The sequence below is a fragment of the Rhagoletis zephyria genome, unplaced genomic scaffold (genome assembly GCF_001687245.7).
Source record: "Rhagoletis zephyria isolate East Lansing unplaced genomic scaffold, Rhagoletis_zephyria_1.1 Rzeph_scaffold_00341, whole genome shotgun sequence".
Lineage (NCBI taxonomy): Eukaryota > Metazoa > Arthropoda > Insecta > Diptera > Tephritidae > Rhagoletis > Rhagoletis zephyria.
The window spans coordinates 226,808-250,002 of NW_016157425.1; the positions used below are offsets into that span (position 1 = coordinate 226,808).

At 38.8% G+C, this 23,195-nt stretch overlaps 1 protein-coding gene across 1 annotated transcript in view; it reads left to right on the forward strand.

Moving 5' to 3' along the window:
- Window positions 1–23,195, forward strand: part of LOC108359118 (uncharacterized) — a gene marked incomplete at its 3' end in the record, with an annotated part of 92,787 nt that overhangs the window by 20,958 nt on the left and 48,634 nt on the right. The window lies entirely within an intron of this gene.

Consider the following 23,195-nt stretch of genomic DNA (forward strand, 5'->3'; position numbering starts at 1 on the left):
TGACATTTTTTTAACTCTGTATAAAGTTTTAAAATCGGATGTAATGAATATTAAATAAACAAAATTAAAAGTGTAAATACTAAAGATTAAAAAGTTGAGCTATTCAAATGACGAGGAGTGTATGTGGCGTACGTTTGGGAGAGTGAGCCTTTTTACTCCAGAATGCGTGTGCAGTGGCTCTCATTGCTATACGTGTATTAGTAAGATTTCCCCCTTCCCGTTTGCCCATGATTTTCCCCTGATCTAGCCCGCGAAATGGGCTCGCTTGCCCGTACGGGCAAAAAAGCCCATACGGGCAAAAGTGCCCATGTCAGCTTTAGTTGAAGCGCTTACCAAGGACTTCTTTGGGAGCAGCAAGGGAGGCTTCTTTCTAATGACAGGTAATAAGTCCCAGATGGTTTCTAAAATCACAAAGCAGTTTTTGTGCAAATTGCAGATAGAGGGTATTAATGAATTTAAGCCTTCGATATTTCACATTTTTATATTTGTAAGTTATTGGAAGATTTCTGTGTGTTTTGGCAACAACTTGTCTGCAGTAAAAAAGCATATAATTTGTGTTTCAAAAGTGTGTGAAAACCAATCAATTAACTTACATGATCTCGGTTCCGATATTAAATCTATTCATAGTTTAAAGAAAAGTCGAGATTCTTTGTACGCTGTAATCTCGAAAACTACAGAACGGATTTTGACGAGATTTTCTCTAATATTCCTGTATTGACAGGAGAGCGATCTTTTTATACCCGAGCGCACTTGTGCACAAGGGTATTATAACTTTGTTCACATAACGGTTGTTTATAACAGGCAAAACGAATCGAGATAGATATAGACAAATGTATACATAAATGATCCGAATGAAAAGAGAAATCGATTAAGCGGTGACTGTCTGTCCGTCCGTCCGCCTGTGCACACGATAACTCGAGTAAAAATTTAGATATCTTAACGAAACTTGGTGCGTGCATTTCATTTGGCCATAGAACAGATGGTATTGAAAATGGGCGAAATCGGACAATAACCACGCCTACCTCCCATATAACGCTAATTTTCAGAAATACGAAAACTGCGATATTTAAGTAACTGCTGAAGATAATTCACTCAAAATTGATATTTACAATGATTTTTAGACGAAAAATAAGAATATTAAAAATTTTTGGAAAATGGGCGTAGCCACTCCCACTTATGGTTACATCTGTATATCTTGGTAACCATTGCACCGATTTCTTCCAAACTTGGCACAGTTGTTGGCCCTGGCACAGCATATCAAATGGCCGAAATTTTTTAAAATCAGTCAATAACCACGCCCACATCCCATATAACGGTATTTTCGAGAAATACGAAATCTTCGATAAATCAGTAAATATTGAAGCTAATTTATTCAAAATTGATGGTTGCAACAATTGGTTGCCAAGAAATACGTTTATGATAAAATTTTGAAAAATGGGCGTAACACCGCCCACTTATGATCACATATATGTATCTCGCTAACCGTTATAGCAATTTGTACCAAACTCGGTATGGTTATTGTGCTTGCCACATAAAAGCAAACCGTTGAAACTTGGTGAAATCGGACTAAAATTACGGCCGCTTTTCATATAACGGTAAATTTCAGAAATGCTTGAAATTTCAATATTTCGAAATTTAAGGACGCTTATTTACTTTACGGCTTATCATGTAAAGGTAGCTTTCGGAAAGGTGGAAAACATATATTTAATACTTGCGCCGGGTATTTAATGTTCGGCTAAATTCCACAGTCGCAACATTCCTAATATGTGCCTAAATATGTATGCAGATATTTAAAAACCGGTTTGCTATTCGCGCGACAAACTTTTCTAAAAACGAAGTAAATTAGTACAAATTGTTAGTAATTTTCATTAGAGTTTGAGTAACTCCTTTCACTAAATGGCTTTTAGTAACTTCAACGAGACCTTAACTTATTTTATTTTACTCATTTTAGTGCTGTTTTGACAAAATTTTCTTGCTAAAAAGTCTTTTGTTACACTACTTTATTTTATTCCTTTGATTGTACATGTTAAATAAAAGCTTATTTTTTAAAAAATACTTTTTTACATTATTTTTTTAGAATTTTGATTGGTAATAGCAAAAATTTGGTTCATTATGCTCTAAAATAAATCTGTGTGAAATGTGAAAATTTTTGGTCATTATCCTACGCTCGCTCAAGTCCATCAAAGTTCAAGTACTAAACAATTTTTTTTTTTAGCTAACTTCGATTCTCTACAAAAAAGGTCCATGTACCAAATTATGTAGGACTAATGCTTTCGAAGATTATTGTAATTTTAGTAAAAGAATGTATTAAATGTAAAACTTGAATTTCAATTATACTTGAAGGAGCATAAATTAAATACGTCAATTACCTTTCCTGGGCGTCCGGAAAGAGTGCGGCCATTTCTTTATTTTTGACAACTAGGGCAGCCATTAGAACTCCCCAGGCTTGCAAAAACTAAGAATTCCATTATCATCATCCGGTTTGCTTATCATTTCCGTATACGATGGGCCTCTACTACCCCATCGTAAGGTAACTGGGTCAATTGGCAATCCTCGATATTGCGAATACCGTACCGATCATTTCCCAACACCTTATATATCACATATGGTCCCTTGTACCGCGGCACGAATTTCTTATTAACTCCTACAGTCGTATCGGTATTCCTAATAACAATATAGTCAGTTGATAATCGTTTCCATTCATATTGTTGCCTGGCCTCAATAGCGTCAGAGGCACTTTGACGGATGGATACTAAGTCCACTAAGGCACATTTTAGCTCGGAAGTATGCCGTAAATTCATCTATGATTGTTCTGCGCTGTTCGACTCCGAATAAAAGTAGGCTAGGAGTATCTCGGCAAGTACTATGAACGGAATTATTAATAGCATATTCGGCTTCAAATAATCGTCGGCACCAATCGGCATGGTTTATGGAGTCAGTCAATTTCCCTAACATTGTCTTAATAGTAGGATACTCACGCGTTCAACCTGCCCATTTTAACGGGGAGAGGCGACGGCAACTTTTACGTGGTCGATATTTCTCTTAGAGATGAAGGGATGTGAAGCATATCCCTCTGTCGCTAATTATTCGTCTGGGTGGCTATAATAACTGAAATATTCAAGAGCGGCAGTAACTTCTTTTGTGCTAGTAGAAGTGGTCAAATACAATTTTACAAATTTGGTGAAGGCGTCAATCACAACCAGTATGTGCTTACGCTTTGAATTAAGTGAAGGCAGTGGACCAAAATGATCAATGTGGACAGTCTCGAACGGTAACGGAATTTTAGGAATAAGATGCAAGTTCCTTTCCCTAGATCTAGGAGAAGTAGCATACATTAAGCATTTCAAGCAGTTCATGATAAATTTGTCTACTTCCACCGTCATATTTGGGAACCAGTAGTACATATTTAGCTTACTGAGGGATTTATCAACTGATTGGTGAAACACAGCGAGAGTATTCTTTAGTCCGACTGGAATTTTTATACATTCATATAAATCACGGAATATACTATCGATAAAACGTTGAAGCACAGCGGGAGCATTCTTTAGTCCGAACGCATCTATATATACAAAAGATCTGTACCGTACGCCCGATTTTCAAAAATGAGATGTCAAATTAAAGGGCTTGATCTGTAAATGTGCAAACTGGTTTTATTTTTTCGAAAGGAGGTGTCACCTGATAATAAATTGCATTCAAATAATTTAATAATCAATCCCATCAGGCCCACACCGTTCGTTCGATTTTCAAAAATGAGGTATCAAATTGAAGGGATCGGCCTGTTGATGTGCGAAAAGGTTTTGTTTTTTTCAAAATGAGATTTCACCTGGTAAAAAACTCAATTCAAATTATTTAATAAGTTAAATCAATTCTTAATTTATGGGTATCAATCGAAATAGTTTTAAAAAGCCTTCATTTCATAACTTCATGTACAAGGATTGCCAACTGTTTAAAAAATCAAATTCAAAATTAATAAAGGGAATTAGGCAATTTAAATATGTATCACAATAAGGGTGCCAGACGAAAGAGATTTAAGACGATTTCAGTTTGAAAATAGTTTGGAAGGGGGCTGCCACCTGGTTTAAAAGCCGAATTTAGTTAACTTATACACAAGTTGTGCGAAATATAACGACATAGTGCTAAGAAATCTTGATATATTAAAACATTAAATTTTTTTTTGATGTTATGAGGAGGGTTGCCAGCTGTGGAAAATGTTAAATTCATATTATTTAATAAATTAATTGAATTAATAGAATAAGTGAATTAATCAAAATGGGTTCGAAAAAGATTTATTTCTGAACTGTATTTAGGAGACTTGCCACGTGGTTAAAATATCAAATTCAATTTAGCTCATTAATTAATGGAATTTTGAGTCACAATACCAGACGGAAGAGGTTTAAAAAGATATCAGTTTGAAAATACTTTTAAAGAGGGTTGCCACCTGTTTGAAAAGTCCAACCTATTTAACTTATACATAAGTTAAATTAAATATTAAAATATGAGTGTAAAATTAAAGAGTTTTAACAAAACTTTTGTTTCTAAATATATTTTTATTGGGGCTACCATCTATTCGAAATGTACTATGTTTACTATCTACATATCGTAAGCATGGTAACTAACTAACTAAAATGTTCTATTGCACAAAACGATGAGGGGTTTTATAATTCCATGAAATGCATCAGAATCAATAAAAAAGTTAATTTTGGGTCTTTAGTTAGTTACGGTTTTTTGTATTTCAGCGACAATTTGAGTTACGCTCTTTCCATACTATACTAACGACATATTAAATGTGGTCTGTATAGTACTGTTTTTTGAATCATGTGTTGTTTTGATATTGACAGCTCTTTCCCGCTGGAAATTCTGACAGAAAGTCAGTATCATATCTCCGCGGAACGAAATTTTGTTAGCGGTACAGGGTGTTTTTATGAAATATTTATTACGGTTTTTGATTACGGTTTTCAACCTGTTTAAAAAGTTAAAATCAATTTTGGCGTCTTAACGCCATGCGGGTTCACTAGTTTTTATATATTCATATTGACCATTAGGGGTCACAAAAGAGGTGTATGGAATCGATTCGAATGACATCTGCACCTGATGGAAACCGCTCTTTAGGTCTAAAAGGTTTGGTCTTGCTCCCAAGAAATTCGATGCAGTCATCAATAAGAGGTAATGGGTAATTATCCCTAACCTACGGATCTTAGCATTTTTCTTCCAAACAAATACTATTGCGGAAGCGTACGGTGAATTACTGGGTCTAACTATACCTTCTCTTTGTAACTGGTCTACTATAGATTGTACATCAGTCCGCTCTGAATAAGAGAGTCGGCTTGGGGCGCAATGAAACAGTACGTCAGTTGTTAGGTGTATTTTTATGTCGTATCTGTACAGCTGCACTACAATATCTGTCTTTTGGTAAGTAGATTCAAAAAGTATCCTTAGTTCTCTACGTCGGTTTTATGACAGCTTTCCGTTCTTCGTTCGCAGATATATTAATACAAAAGATGTCTGGGACACTATCGGCATTTGATCCAACATAACCCGAAAAATAATTGATGTCGTCGTCGCGGTACACCTGGCTGATTTTCCTTACTCTATTTGCCTCTTTGAAATGTTATTGTACATTTAATTGTACCTTTAATAAATATCAGCTTGCCGCCAATTCCTTTATAATGGTTATTCGAATTATTCCTGGATCTCCTTTCCAGCTCTTTTGGGACATACGAAGATCTGATGAAACTAGGAAACAAGGAAAAAATCAAATTAGAGACTAGTCCTTACTAACTTAAATTCAAAGCTAACGTTGTTATAGGCAGCAACGGCATAGGCATCGGCATCATCATCTTATTCGGCGACGGCAGCTATTTCATCCCTCCACTTCAGCAGCTTCTTCGGGTTGGTACCGGCCCGATGATCGTGCCCGAACCTCCAACATCGAAAGCATGATCCGTCTGCTCGAAGAGGATATGGGCAATTAGGCTTTATATGCCCATGTTGCGAACAGTTGTCGCAAGTTGTTCTGTTTCGTCGGTACTGCAGATATCAGACTCACAGCCCCTGGAGCGCTGCACATCGCAAAGTATTTGTTCTGATATCGGCTTTTAGCTCATCAGTGGTTCTTACCGATAGTAACAAGTGGGCATTTGGTATATTGCCGATACCATCAATGATTAGGTCAACCACCTCCGCGATATCTGCGCTTTTTGCGATGGCCTGCATGGACAGTGGAGTGACTCCTCATTCCTCTTCCACCGCCGCTACGCCAGCATCTTGTATATTTCCTGCCGGGTTACTGCAAAGTCAAATTCAGCTACTAGTATCTTCTTTAGAGCGCTTTAATTAAGCGCAGTTGTTGTTGTTAGAAACACACCCGCCGTTCCGGTGAGCGAGCGACGGAGAGCGAGCAACTTAAAATTTTCGTCCGCCGCCGTTGCCTGCATGATTTCCTCGAAGTCTCGTATGAAGTGTTGGACTGGGTATGCCACATCATCCCCATTGTACTTCTGCAAGGCATGCTAAATGTCACCGAAATCGAGTTTGCGTTGGCATTTCGTTGCAGAGCGGCCCTCCAACTCTTCGATTTGCTTCATTAATTTTGTGGAATGTGGAAGTGGAATGGCGACATCGTCTGGAGCAGAAATGGGGCACCCGGCATGGACGGCAGCGGTAGTACTTTTGTAGATGGCATCGGCAACGTGGGCTACCTCGGCAACTGCATCGCCAGCATGGGCTACCTCGGCAACGGCATCGCAGGCATTAGTATCGGCATTGGTGTTCTCACTTCCACCCACCACATTGCGCAACAGATTACGGAGTTTCCAGCCGTACTCTATTGAGTGTTTACACGTCTCTAGCGAGATTTTTGTCTAATACAATGTTCTGACCGACAACGAAAACACCTTGAAAACGAGTTTTGGGATTGTGGGCTGAAGGCTGTTCACACCGACTGTTGGTGTTTTCGTTGACATTTCTTACATCCTTTGTTTACCGGTTTGCTGCACAAATACAAAACCAAAATACTTTTCCTTCAATTTCTTTTCAATAACAACCTTTTACTTCCATGCTTATTTTATTTTGGTCAGCCAATTAGCAATAAATCCGAAATGGCGTATTAAAGATGATAAAATATGACTTCCACTTCGATAAATAATCGAAAAAAAAACTAGCGCAGACACCGATTGGAATGAGTGGAACGTGAGTTTTCAAGTGGTTTTCAGCGAAAACTTGTTTTCGTTTGACAGATTTTACATTGACGAAAACACAAGTTTTAGTTCGAAAACCAGTTTTAGCAACAAAAATATGTTTTCGATTTCGGTCAGAACATGGTATAAAGCGCCACAGAGACGGATCAATATTTTTATAAACGCTATAAGTGTATTGGTGTCGTCGGTTTTTGTCAGCTACACGTGAACTACACTAAGCTGACCAACCGTCCTCCTTTGAGGAGCATTGGCCTCATCAAACGTGATTTGTCCTCCTCAAAAATATTGTCCTTCTCTGTCCTCCTTTTGAGCAAAAATGTCCTCCTTTTCAGGTTTTATAGCGTGATGACATTTTCAAAAATTTCGTTCAGAATATTATTATGGCCTAATCGTACACAATCATTGTATTTAAAAGGAGTTTATATTTTCCAACCTTCAGTTAAATGATGTAAACCTTTGATTCAACTAACCGCCTATGTGAGCTGAACAGTGAAAACGCCTTTTAGCCTTATATAATACGGTTTTCACATAGCACCTCAATTACGTAGTTCGCGCTCTCATTCGTAATTCGCCCGAATTATGTAAGTCGCCATACTAACTTTTGCGAGCGAATTACCTCATTTGTTGGTAATTCAGATCCAATTATCCTGAGAACTACGAACAAATCGCTGCCATCTTTAATTTTTATCAGAAATTTATCCACACCAGTTCACAAATCAAAACTGGCACTTTTTCTGAGAACGGAAATAGTTTAATACGGAAACTCATAAGTTTTTAGCTATTTGTAGCGAAGAAAACAAAACAAAACACAAACATAGAGAACTGTCAAATCGAACGAAGAATGTGAACGTGGGAAAAGGTTCGATAAATTTCCGATTAAAATTAGAGGCGGCAGCGTTTTGTTCGTAATTCTCGTGGTAATTGGATCTGAATTACCTACAAATGAGGTAATTCGCTCACAATATTTTGTATGGCAAATCACGTAATTCGAAGGGTAATTGAGGCGCCAATTACGAATGATAGAGCCAATTACGAATGGGAGAGCGAATTAGATAAAAGCATTTGTTAGATGGCCTATAACAAGTATGTTCTTTGCATTGGAGCGCAAATATGCTTAAAAAATTAGAAAATGCGTTATTTCACATCCAAGTACATAATCAAAAATAACACAGGTCCAGCGGCGGATCCAGACTTTTTTTGGGGGATGTTTTCCGGGAAATTTTCCATTTATTCTTATTACTGTAAACTAGTTATTCTTGTATTTATATATATATTAGGGTGATCCAAAATACTAACCTGGCGAATTTATAGCCTTAAAACTACCTATTTACTGAGAAGGAAATTCTCCCATTTGGAAAAATTTGTATTTCCATTTTAAAAGGTGGGCATTTGAAATTTTCTATGTAAAAAACATGTAAAATAATTTGTTTTCATTAAAAATGTTATAACTTTTGACCCGTTAAAAAAAGTAATAAAAAAGAGATAGACGTTTTTTGTATGCATATTCTTAAAGGGCATTAAATTCTTTAAAAAATTGCCCTAAAATTGGTTGTCTTAGCGACGATTAAAAGTTTTAAATATGCTAATGATATTGCTGAACGAGGTATAGCATTGGTACAAAATTATACTTGAACTTTGACGAAAGATGAAGAACGAAAGCTATTTATTTTGCAAGTAATTCAATTATCATTAAATGATTTAACAAGTAATTTTCAAGCAAAAAACACAACCGACTTCAGTTTTCATATAAAAAATTAGTACTATAGTTAATTTTTCCATGATCCAATGATCGGATCTAAACCCAATCAGCATGGGACCACATTAAGCGGTAACATACAAAAAAAATATTCCGACAAATTGATAACCTTCTCCTTTTTTTGAAGTCGGTTAAAAATAAATAGTCAACACTTGCTAGTATATTTCAGGAGGATGTGGCAGTCTTATAATTATGCGACGCAGTGTATTATTAACTTGTTTCACTTGTGTTTAGAGAAACTTTGAATTGTTAATTTATTCGTTATTTATGTGTTGAAATAAATATAAAAAAAAATGTTTGTGTTTTCAATGTGGAGAATTTGTCCTCCTGGAATGTTAAAAAATTCTGGTCACCTTAACTACACCTATGATTCAATAATTTATAGGTTTGCTCACTAGTGACATTCGAGTTTTGACACTCCCTTAACTCCCTTACAAAAGCCTTACACACACACACACACACACACACAGTGCCTTCCTAAGGGAGCCGATTTTGTCAAGAGGGAGCGAGAAAACTGTTTTCTGAGCAAACCTTTTATTATTGAATCATGCACTACTCCGGCTCGTTGTCGGTTATGCTTACGGTGACCATATTAACCAAAGTAAAATAAATGACATTTTTTTTAATGATTTGGTACGTACATACAACTTGTATGATAAAAGTACCTTACCAATATCGTAATTTAAATCACCAGTTAATTATATTATTTAATTATACAAGTTCCTCTGCTGTAGCGAAAAATTAAATAAATTAAAAATTAATTTATTAATAATTAACCAGTTAATTTTTTATTTAATTGTACAAGTTCCCCTGCTGTAGCGAAAAATTAAGCCAAATCCTTTCCAAGGACTTCGCATCCTTTGCTAGCAAAATTCGTTTTCCATAATTCAACTAATTTTTACTAAAAACCGGAAAAAATATTTATTTTGGTGAACATTTTTTTTAACATTTCAAATTATTTTTGGGTATTTTTTTCGTTTTGTTAGAACCATGCAATTGTTTTCAACTACTTTTCTTATGTAAAATTTATTAAAAAATAAAAGAAATGAAAAAAAAAATTAAAAATTGAGGCTCCAGTGACTTACGAACACTAAATGCCAGTTTTAAACCACTGTGCAGCAGGGGGTCTATTGTTCTCTTTCAGTGGAACTGGAAACTCAGCGTGCAACACGATCCTGGGCACAACTTTCCCTGTGCTTTGTAGATTGTACTAAGATTACCGATTGTTGAGCTCGAATATGCTAACTCCAAAGATTTAATGTATACATGTAAAACATACATAAGAGTTAAGGTTCATGCGTTCGCAAGGGTTAATGCTTTGACACCACACAGGAGTTAATAGTAAACGTTTTTTTGACATTTGCTATTCACCCCTTCGTTTTCTTTGCATTCGATATATATTTTTGCTACTGCTCGCATACTCGTTCGCCCCGCTTATATTTCCTGTAAAATCCATTAAAAGTTAATTAAATGAATTGGTTAATCGCATAAACCGCGTCTTTTATTTGGAAACCCCGCCGCATAGTTTATCGGAATCCTCGCATCAACTTTGCTTGTAAATCTCGGCACCATATGCTGGTCCTTCGGTCCGGATTTAAACAACCCGCTCGTAAAAGTGCAAGTATAGATTTGCAATAAATAAACACAGTGTGTTCCCCGCTACAAAACTTATTATAAATCAGACATTTTTGCTGAAATTAAATAGAACTTTGGTGTGCAGTAGTTATATTAGAAGCTGTTTCTTAATTCAACATAACGAATTCTANCGCATAGTTTATCGGAATCCTCGCATCAACTTTGCTTGTAAATCTCGGCACCATATGCTGGTCCTTCGGTCCGGATTTAAACAACCCGCTCGTAAAAGTGCAAGTATAGATTTGCAATAAATAAACACAGTGTGTTCCCCGCTACAAAACTTATTATAAATCAGACGTTTTTGCTGAAATTAAATAGAACTTTGGTGTGCAGTAGTTGTATTAGAAGCTGTTTCTTAATTCAACATAACGAATTCTCGAGAAGCCAAGGTGACTTTGATTTGACCTCTACAAACTGTTTGTATTCGATATTTATAATTTTGACAACCTGCGGTGACTTTGATTAGCCCTCTACGAATTGTAAGTTGTCCTACATTCGACATTGTGCAAGTGTAATTTTGCAAATCCGCCGTGCTTTTAAACTTCACCTTGAAACGACCCATAAAGTCAAATTAACGCAATGTCTGCCTCCGTGAAAACCCGCGATTCCGCACTAAACGCTATTAAGAGGTACATGGCAAAAAGTATAGACGATGCATTTGCCATGGACTTCGACAGTGTCGCAAGTTATTTGCAGCTCCTCAATGAGCAATGGGTCCGTTTCAACACTGCCCAAGGTGCAGTCGAAACATCTTGTGGGCTTGAAAATGCTGAAGTGGAGGAAAATGCTCGCGTGCAAGGCGAGACTTGGTGTGCTACAGCCCTGCCCACTTCAAACGCGTCCAGAAGTGTCGCACGGAATCGGCAATGCAACCCGCACTCCCATCAACGACTGTGTCTGCATTAATACGTTTGCCGAAAATGGATTTACCCACATTTGCTGGCGATTTCACGGAGTGGATAGCTTTTTACGATGCTTTTTGTTGACACCAACGATGCTCTGTCAGGCGTGCAAAAATTACATTATTTGCGCAGCTGCCTAAACGGGGACGCGTTAAGTATTATAAGCGGCTTCAAGATATGCGAGGCGAACTATGCGGAGGCATGGAACCTGCTGAAGTCCCGCTACAAGATCATGCGAGTAATCGTTGAAGCACATCTTAGGGCGATAGCTGATATTCACAAGGCTACGAGTGACACTGCTGATGCAATAAAGAGCGTTATCGATGCATTTCAGCAACACATTCGAGAGCTCAAAGCGTTACGGCGCCCCGTCGAATTTTGGGATGATCGGTTGGTGCATGAAATTGTCAACAAACTTGCGTTCGAAACCCGAAATCAGTGGGAGCTTTCACTTGTTAGTGATGAGCCTCCGACATTTGAACAGCTGACGTCGTTTTTGGAGATAAGATGTCGCTCATTAGCAATGCTTACCACGCCTTCAGCTCAGACCTCGATTATCAAGTCGACTACACAGAAATCAGCTGGCAAATCAACCAAAGTGTTTCACGCTGTTCCGGAGCAGAACCTCACGCGCTGCATGTACTGTAATGCAGCTCACAAAATTTTTGCTTGTGACAAATTTCGCAGTTTAGACTCAACCGCTAAGTCTAAGTTCATAAAGGAATCGAAAGCATGTTTGAATTGTCTGAGTCCAGGGCATTACAAGGAGCGCTGTAACAGCACGTCGGCATGCAGAGTATGTCACCAACGTCATCATACGCTGCTTCATAGTACTGCGGGCTCGCCCGCTACCACATCCGCTCATGTCGTCGAGGCTAACGGCATCGCTCCAAATACCGCATCTGCCAGCAATCATGCAGCCGACTCATCTGCCATCGCTTTGCAAGCGGATAGCGCTGCTACTCACGTTTCATCTTGCTTAAGTTCTGGTTCTAGTCTGCCCCCTGCAACGCAAAAAACCGTGATATTAGCTACCGCACTAGTAAAGGTTCGTGATCGTTCGGATCATTGACAGACCGCACGTTTATTGTTTGATTCCGGGTCGCACGCCTCATTCGTAACGGAGGCATGTGTACAGCGCTTGGGTCTTCCACGCACATCCTCTTCTGTATTCGTCACCGGAATTTGTTCATCGCAAGGAGGTCGCTGTAGAGGCGAGACGCTGCTCTCGCTTTCGTCTTACTGCTCAGATGAATGCTACGCTTTTAGTGCATTGATTCTTCCCAAAATCACAAACGATTTGCCAACACAGACTTTAAATGTTTCGAATTGGCCGCATATTCAAGGATTGTTCCTAGATCCGCATTTCGCGAAGCCTAGCCGCATAGACATTCTGGTTGGCATGGATGTTATGGACCGATTCATCTGCGCCGAGCTTCGTAAAGGTCCGACTGGCGCTCCTATGGCTCAGAGAACAGTTTTTGGGTGGACTTTGTTCGGAAGTGTCGACAGTTGTGTTCACCCGCGCTGCGTTTACCGTCACTGCATTGCGACGTCCATCTGGATCGAGCGCTCGCTAAATTGTGGGAGCTGGAAGAGTTGCCGCAAAAAACGCATCTTACGCTCGAAGAAAGCTTCTGTGAAAGGCACTTCGATTCCACGCACAAAAGAACGCCTGACGGTCGCTTTGTCGTTGAGTTACCGCTAAAGCCTAACGTATCATTGGGCGAGTCACGCAACTTCGCGGTTCGCAACCTGTTACGAATCGAACGAAGGCTCGCAGGTAACTACGATTTGCGCTTAGGTTACAATGAGTTCATGCAAGAACTTATTGAAATGGGTCACATGGAGATGGTATCTGAAACGACGGGCGAAGGATATTATATGCCGCATCACCCAGTAATAAAGGAGTCCAGTGTAACGACCACGCTGCGGGTTGTTTTCAACGCGTCCGCCAAAACTACCACAGGGAATTCGCTAAATGACGCACTGTTTTTCGGGCCTCAACTGCAACAAGATCTATACTCCATAAGATGTACCGACAAGTCTGCGTTTCACCAAAGCACGTCCACTTGCAGCGAATCGTTTGGCGTCCCGATCCGTATTCACCAATTAAGGATTACCGGATGCTGCGCGTAACGTATGGGGTGGCCGCCGCGTCTCACTTGGCAGTCAAGTCGATGCAACAAACTCCTAAGTGCGCGTCTAGTAGCTGCAAGGAAGCCGTGGCTGTGATCCTCAAGGACTTCTATATGGACGACTTATTAACTGGGGCTTCTTGCAAAATAGAACTTAAGTCACTTTAACAAGCTGTCTCCGGCATTCTCAAAGAAGGCGGCTTTGAATTGCGGAAGTGGGCATCTAACTGTGCAGAGGTAAATGAGAGTATATCCAACGCATCTCAAAGTATACCGCATTACATGGTCAACGGTAAGGACGTTAACGCGCTTGGCCTCATTTGGAACATAGAAGGCGACTATTTAACATTCACAGTGGACCTGAATCGGCCACCTGTTATTCTAACTAAGAGAGCCTTTTTATCTGACGCCAGTACTATTTTCGATCCACTTGGTTTGCTTGCACCTGTGACAATAAGGTCCAAGATGTGGTTTCAGGACATTTGGCGTGCCGAGGTTGGATGGGACGAGCTGATACCAGGCACAATCGCAAGGCTGTGGGTTGATCATCGTTCACAGCTGCAGCAATTGGCGAACTTGAAGGTGAATCGCTGGCTCGGCTCTGGAACGCTTGGATCGCTCACAGAGTTGCATATTTTTGCTGATGCTTCTGAGCGCGCTTACGCTGCAGTTATATACGCCCGTACTGTTCACAGCGATGGCCACGTCTCAGTTGCAGTAGTTTCGTCCAAGACCAAAGTGGCGCCAATAAAACCTACTTCTTTACCTCGCCTGGAACTGTGCGCGGCCCATCTCGCTGCCAAGTTGGTGAACAGTGTACAACATAGTTGGGGCGATCTCCGTTACCCTCTTTTTGCTTGGACAGACTCTACAATCACGTTGGCATGGTTGCAAGCACATCCCAGTAGATGGGAGACGTTTATTGCCAATCGTGTTGCTGATATTCACGAAATTCTACCGCCTGATTGTTGGAATCACGTACGCTCTGAAAGAAATCCCGCGGATTGCGCCTCTAGAGGCATAACGCCGCTCGAACTTTTGCACCATGAGCAATGGTGGACTGGTCCAGATTTTCTGAGCACTTCAAACCAGTTTTGGAAGCAAGCCTCTTCTAACCCGGCCACAACCGAGTTGGGGCTACGGAAGAAGGTTCACACTCACGTTGCAAACTCGGATAGTCATTGGTCGATAATGACAAAATATTCTTCGTACGCGAAATTACGACGAATCATCGCTTATGTTCTACGGTTTATTTGCAACACCCGCTCTGGAGCTCAACGCTCCGGCAATAAACGATATGGTCCTCCTAGCTGTGTAGAGATAGCCGAAGCTGAGCGCCGTTTAACTAGGTATACCCAACATTTTTTCTTTGCTAACGAAATTTCTCATTGCTGCGCAAAAAGGCCGATCCCGCTCCGCAGTAGCCTGTTGCGCTTGCAGCCGTTTTTTGATCCGAACGGTATTCTTCGAGTTGGAGGTCGACTGAGGTCAGCAGATGTGGCGCACGATGTAAGACATCCAGTCATCTTGCCTAAAGGTTCTCCGCTATCGAAGTTAATAATCCTCGACATTCATCACTTCACTCTACATGCCGGACCACGCATAATGCAGGTGGTTTTACAACGCCGTTACTGGGTGATTGGTGCCCGCAGCTTGATCCGCAAAACTTATCGTAAGTGCGTTAAATGCACTTGTCTTAACCGCAACCTTGCAACGCAATCAATGGGTGACCTACCTGCGTCTCGAACAACCTATGTCCGCTGCTTCACACGCACCGCTGTAGACTTCGCCGGCCCGTATATGTACAAGTTCACGCATGGAAGAGGGGCAAAATCTACGAAAGGCTACATTTGCTCGTTTATTTGCATGTGTACTGGCGCAATGCAACTAGAATTCGTAGGAGACTTATCGGCGTCTTCTTTTCTCAACGCGTTCAAGCGTTTCATCAACCGTAGAGGGTATTGTAAGACAATGTTCTTCGATAATGGTACGAATTTCGTCGGCGCTGAGAAGGAACTTCGTAGCAGATATGAAAAGTGCATGGCAGACTTCACTCTTCAATCATTTTTCGCCGATTCCAACATAGAGTGGCGTTTCAATCCGCCGACCGCGCCTCATATGAGTGGATACTGGGAAACCGGTATCAAACGCATCAAGTACCACCTAAAACGCGTTTTAGGCGAAACTCTGCTGTCGTACGAAGAATTCAATACGTTACTAACAGAAGTGGAAGCCTGCGTGAACTCCCGTCCGTTATGTGAGGGCACGACAACTGCAGTCGACCTCGAAGCTCTAACGCCAGTGCACTTTATCGTCGGCGAACCTCTAAAGTCGATCCCAGAACCTGAGGGTCAAGGGTTCTGCGGAAGTCTCCATCAGCGATGGCAATTAATCACTGCAATAAGACAGCACTTCTGGCGTCGTTGGAGAGACGAGTATCTCGTCAGCCTGCAACGGCGTACTAAGTGGTTTCGACCCTCACGTAATCTCGAAGATGGGGATGTTGTAGCTATCTTCAACGAGCCTACGCCTCCGACTAAGTGGACGCTTGCAAGGGTAGCGCGGTGCCACCCTGGAACCGATGGTCGCGTGCGAGTCGTGACAGTGAGAACGTCGAATGCAGAATTTGTTCGTCCAATAGCCAAGCTGTGCCTTCTACCTACGAAAGATGATGTATTTTCCGAAGGGACAAGCTCATAGTTTAACTATCAACTATTTTGTTTTGATTTTACCACTTACAGATTATTTGTAGTATTTAATTTCTTTTTGTATCTTGTTTTGAACATTTTAATATAACAGTTCAAGGGCGGCGGTATGTTGAGCTCGAATATGCTAACTCCAAAGATTTAATGTATACATGTAAAACATACATAAGAGTTAAGGTTCATGCGTTCGCAAGGGTTAATGCTTTGACACCACACAGGAGTTAATAGTAAACGTTTTTTTGACATTTGCTATTCACCCCTTCGTTTTCTTTGCATTCGATATATATTTTTGCTACTGCTCGCATACTCGTTCGCCCCGCTTATATTTCCTGTAAAATCCATTAAAAGTTGATTAAATGAATTGGTTAATCGCATAAACCGCGTCTTTCATTTGGAAACCCCGCCGCATAGTTTATCGGAATCCTCGCATCAACTTTGCTTGTAAATCTCCGCACCACCGATTAAATAGAAACACTTAAGTTGGGTGCGAAACAAACTGGCGAAGGTTTTCACTATATTTTTTGTAAGTNAATGAATTGGTTAATCGCATAAACCGCGTCTTTCATTTGGAAACCCCGCCGCATAGTTTATCGGAATCCTCGCATCAACTTTGCTTGTAAATCTCCGCACCACCGATTAAATAGAAACACTTAAGTTGGGTGCGAAACAAACTGGCGAAGGTTTTCACTATATTTTTTGTAAGTGACATTTTTATTTCTCATATTCTGTGTTTAAAAATTTACCTCTGAAAAATGCAGAGCTGATTTAAAGGACAGTTTAAGAAATAAAAGACAAATGGCGTCCTTTATTTTGAAAAAAATTATATAGGACAGGGGATTAAAATAATGGACTGTCCTTTGAAATAAAGTTAGTTATGCTTAATGCAAATCAAAAAATTTTGATTTGAATTTGATGACTGTTATTTGACCGACTCGCGTTATGCTTGAAAAAAAAAACCAAGTGCGCGGACAAGAAAAATAAATTGTTTTACATTTGATATCGCATATCGTCGTTATGCAAAACCTCGTAACTGACATTTGCTGCCAAAAATTCGATTTGCTCATACAAGCTCTTGGCTCAATCCTTGTCCATTCGTCCTGAAATATACTAGCAGGAAATGCGATTGCTTTATAAAAAAGAGAACCATTTTGAGAAATGAGTGTTTTTACTCNAAAAAAAACCAAGTGCGCGGACAAGAAAAATAAATTGTTTTACATTTGATATNTTGAATTTGATGACTGTTATTTGACCGACTCGCGTTATGCTTGAAAAAAAAAACCAAGTGCGCGGACAAGAAAAATAAATTGTTTTACATTTGATTGAGCATTACCAATCGTCGTTTAAAGTACAAAACCGCATATCGTCGTTATGCAAAACCTCGTAACTGACATTTGCTGCCAAAAATTCGATTTGCTCATACAAGCTCTTGGCTCAATCCTTGTCCATTCGTCCTGAAATATACTAGCAGGAAATGCGATTGCTTTATAAAAAAGAGAACCATTTTGAGAAATGAGTGTTTTTACTCTTAGAAAATAATTTATGCAACCTCACATACGCAGTTTTGCATTATCTTGATACGTGGTTTCGCATTTTGTTGATACGCGGTTTTGTACTTCAAACGACGCAATGCTTACCAGCTTTATGAAATGTAAAAACACTCATATTTCAAAATGGTTCTCTTTTTTATAAAGCAGTCGCATTTCTGGCTAGTATATTGCAGCAAGAATGGATAAGGCTTGAGCCAAGAGCTTGTGTCAGCAAATCCAATTTTTGCCAAAAAAATGTCAGTTACGCGTTTTGCAGAACGACGATAGGCGGTTTTGTACTTTAAACGACGATATGTACTTATGTATTATTTAAGCTGATGATTACAAGATCAGAAACAACATCTATACATAGTATAAAGGAAAGTCGAGATTTTTTGCACGCGGTATTCTCGAAAACTATTGAACGAATTTTGACGAGATTTTCTCTAATATACTCTGTATCAAAAGGAGAGGGATCTTATAAGCGGTTTCACCAAAAGTTGCTATTAAGAGAGGAAAAAAGAAGCGTTCGTACTAAAAAAAATCATTATTCGAAAAGTTCGAATTTCTGAGCAAAATGAAAAAATAAATTTCTCCTTTAATAGTTCAAGGAACAACCCCTATGAGTTTTATCGCAAACTTAAATTCACTTTCCCTCTGACTGGGCGATAAATAAAAATAAAACAAATGTTTCAAAATAGCTTAGAAGCTAGCTGCGAATCACGAATTACGAAAATTCGGGTTCCAGAATAAGGGGGAACATTTGCGTGTATTTTGTTGTTGCTTCTGGTATCGAAAGTGTCAAAAACTGTTCTGATATTTTTCTTCTAAATCAAAACGTGCCATGTGAAATACATAATAATATAAAATAAAAAATTTAATTTGGAAAAAAAATTGTTGCAACTCTCTTTCTTAGTAAATTTTTTTGCTTGTCGAAGCATTGATCCATCCTTTGCAAGACCCAGTAATCAGCGGTTGTGCTTCTGAGTTGGGCGAACGTTTCAAAAGCTGCTATTCAGTAGCTTGTTTACAGGCTAACCTAATATTCGCGGCTTGCGTTTTGGTACGCACGCCGCCGAATTTGTTTTTTTGCGTCACCCGAAATTGGCTTGCGTGCGTTTGCATTTGATTTCATTGAGCGAAACGTCAAATCAAAATGTCACGCAGAACAAAATTTGGAAATTGAGTTAGCTTCATGTGCATGAGAAATTTTTGACAATAAATTGGCGGCGTGCGTGAATATTAGGTTAGCCTGTTAGTATGGAAAAAGGTTTCACATGCAAATAGATATTAACAATTTAGAATATTTGTGCGAAGAAATTAAAAATATTTAACATTTTCGAGACCAAATAGTTTGAAACAAAAAAAATCTAATCAGTTGGTCTACTGATACTACTTGTTCAATNGAGAAAGTAAGTGTCTGGTTGCAACATATCTATGTATTAAGAAGTATTTGATTAAATTGTTTAATAAAAATGTTATAAATCGAGTGGCTCATTTACGATGTGCTCCAAACATTTGGCGAACTTTTTTTCGCCTTCTCAATGTGTAACAAGTTAAGATGACTGCCATCACGGCCGGTAAGAAACCGCAAGCAAAGGGTAGACAACCTTCCAGGAAGCTGCCTCCTGTCCCTGAGTCAAAGCTGAAGTTCAGCAAGAAGCAGGTCAGCAAATTGCTACCCTGATCAAACGTAAACTAAAGCGCTCTGCTGCGATTACACTCCGTAAATGTGAAAACTTGGTGCATGCTGAGAAATATCAAACAAGAAAACTCCGTGATGGACGCCGTGAGATGAAGTTGCGCCGTGTGGCAAAAAACGCGGCCAATTCTACGTGCCCGAAAAATCCAAATTGGCTTTTGTGATCCGTATCCGCGGCATCAACAAAGTTGCACCAAAAGTGCGTAAAGTTTTACTGTTGTTCCGTTTTCGCCACATTAACCAATGTTTGTTTNCTCTGACAGCTTTGTGATCGAACGCAAATTGCGCAAAGCGCACGGAATTCAGTGCGTTGATTATTTGGCGCACGAAATATTCACTGTTGGAACCCACTTCAAGAAAGCCTCCAACTTCCTGATGCCATTCAAGCTCAACACATCAACCCGAGGCTGGCGCAGGAAGGCTAATCATTACGTTGAGGTTGGTGATTTCGGTAGCCGTGAGCAGAAGATCAACAAACTGCTACGCAAGATGGCTTGAAGAAATTGTTTTTTTTTTTGTATTTAAGGCGACAATATAATGTGGCACATCTTCAAAAGGCGCCCAAGCAAAAAAAGAAAATTAAAAAATTCCTGAAGTTGCCTTACACGGGTCGATTTCTGTCGATTGGAAAATTGACTGAGATATCGACCAGCCAAAACGCTTACATTTTACGGTTGAATAGCAATTTACACGGGTAGATTTTAGTTAAACGACAAAAATCGACCGTGTAAAGGCATCTTAAATAACGCTCAAATTAATGATCACCTTTGAGATGGAAAATACCAATAACCATTTTATAATTTCGAAAATTATTCCATTTATATTTGTTCTTGCATTTTCCACACCACCTGGGAGGTATGCTTTTAGGCGCGTTACTGATTTTTTTTTTAAGGTGCTCGGTTACCCAAGAGGCCTATTTTCAACTTTACAACTTAACTTAAAAAGAATTAAAACTAAAGCAGGGTACGGTTTAGTAAGTGGCCCACCTATTTCGGGGTATTGCGTCCAAAGGGGTGACCCGATCCAAAAAAAAATTGCACACACTTGTAGCCAAGGGTCTACCCATTACTTTAACATCCACTATTGTAATTTTTGGTCACTAATTTATTTACAAATTGGGTTTGAAATATGCCCTTTTTTGTAAAATTCGGAAAATAGCTCACATTTATCACTCCTATTTTCCTTAAAGCAGCCACTTCACTAATGCATTTTTATATTCCCCTTCACTTTAAACTTTATTCGACTTGTTACAACTTTCTTTATTACTTTAATTTTAATCTATCAATCACAATTTATTAAATAAAAACATCTTCAAAACCACGCGTTTGCCTTTGGTTGCATATGCACATTAAATGGTGGCGTTTAGCTGTCAAACTGCTAAATATACAAGAAGGATGAGAGACAAAAGAAAATATGATATAACCCAGTCAGCATTAAAAATATAAACCTTTCCATGGAAAATATGTATTTACTGTCCCTGTGGCTCCTTTCGCTGAGGGTTATAATCCCTAAGTGCGGCCGAAGGCCGCCTACGCAGAAAGGTGTTCTATGCAAAAGGTGTTCGGCCCCCTTTCTTTGGCACCACAGAAAGGAGAATTCTACTGCCTGAGGGTTATAATCCCTAAGTGCGGCCGAAGGCCGCCTACGCAGAAAGGTGTTCTCTGCAAAAGGGGTTCAACCCCCTTTCTTTGGCAACACAGAAGAGAATTCTACGTAGTACTTGGGATAATTTCTTTTATTTAAAAATCCCACGTTTTTCGTTAGTTGGGTTATATTCCACTTGAAACTGCTCAGTTTGCCTCGGAAAATTACGTTTTTACCCCATTTTCAAACGGTTCCCTAGGGGTCTGTGGGAGGTCCCCAAGGGGGGCGTGGGGCTTTTCGTAATGTGGCGGCTGTTCCCTTTCGAATGAGGGGGGTTTGGGGGGCCCCGCCCCCTCCCCCTCCGCCCCCCATCCCAAAAACGGTGGGCCAATAACTAAACATTTCCCCTAAAGCATGCAATATATAAAGAAAATTGAAAATTGTCTTACATCTTGTAAACATAAAAAATTGCACAAATTCATTATTCATTATAAAATAAAATTAAATATCTCAATTCAGTTGACGTGTATATATGTATATATATATATGTACATATTTACAAAAAAATAAAATTAAATATCACAATTCAGTTGACGTGTATATATGTATATATATATGTACATATTTACAAAATGTGGTCTGTATGCACCCACAGTAAGTTCCCATAAAACCTAGCCTAAATTCAGAACTAAAAAAAACGAGCAAATGGGGTCGGAAACTACTAGCTTTAAAAGATTAATGTGGACAATCTTTCAAGAGCTGAAACTGTATTGCAATAATAACAAGTAATTTTTAGCATAAAAAAAACCGACTTCAACTCTCATATAAAAAAAAAAAATATATATATATTCCGACGAACTGATAACCTCCTCCTTTTTTGGAAGTCGGTTAAAAATAACAGTGCATAAATTGGAAAACTTGTTTTTGTTTTGCTTTATAATTTTTATATTTTTTTATATTTAAAAAATATATATATTCCGACGAACTGATAACCTCCTCCTTTTTTGGAAGTCGGTTAAAAATAACAGTGCATAAATTGGAAAACTTGTTTTTGTTTTGCTTTATAATTTTTATATTTTTTTATATTTAAAAAATATATATATTCCGACGAACTGATAACCTCCTCATCAGTTCGTCGGAATATATATATTTTTTAAATATAAAAAAATATAAAAATTATAAAGCAAAACAAAAACAAGTTTTCCAATTTATGCACTGTTATTTTTAACCGACTTCCAAAAAAGGAGGAGGTTATCAGTTCGTCGGAATATATATATATTTTTTTTTTATATGAGAGTTGAAGTCGGTTTTTTTTTATGCTAAAAATTACTTGTTATTATTGCAATACAGTTTCAGCTCTTGAAAGATTTTCCACATTAATCTTTTAAAGCTAGTAGTTTCCGACCCCATTTGCTCGTTTTTTTTAGTTCTGAATTTAGGCTAGGTTTTATGGGAACTGGTTGAGATCCGATCAGTGGATCATGAGATATATATATTTTTTTTTTATATGGGAGTTGAAGTCGTTTTTTTTTTTGCTAAAAATTACTTGTTGGGAATATTGGTTCAGATGGAATTTTTATATTTGTTTTGGTTTTCAGCTCATTAATGATGCACCCAAGGTTGCGTTTACCGTCTATGAAAATATTTCATGAAACGTTCCAAAATTAGCACCGAGCAACTAAAAGCTGGTTAAGCTTATATGAAATAGTTTTTTATTAAATATTTATTCCTGGTATTTAGTAAAAAAACATTCAGATCAATACTAATGTATGAAATGAAGTAAATAAAAATCTGCGAATACATTTCATGAATATTTTGTTGGTGCTGACGTATATAGAATTAATGCGTTAGAGAGAGATAAATATACAAGCTTAACGCGCTAATTTAGGTATACTTGTATGTATATACCTGTTACTCGTCTGGCATATACTCCAACTGCGAGAATAATGACAATTATAACTTATTTAACAAGTTACTTTCGGCAACTCAAGATTGAAGTTTCGAATGCATTTTCTCAGAAACACGACTACAGATCTTCTCCAAAGTGTCGG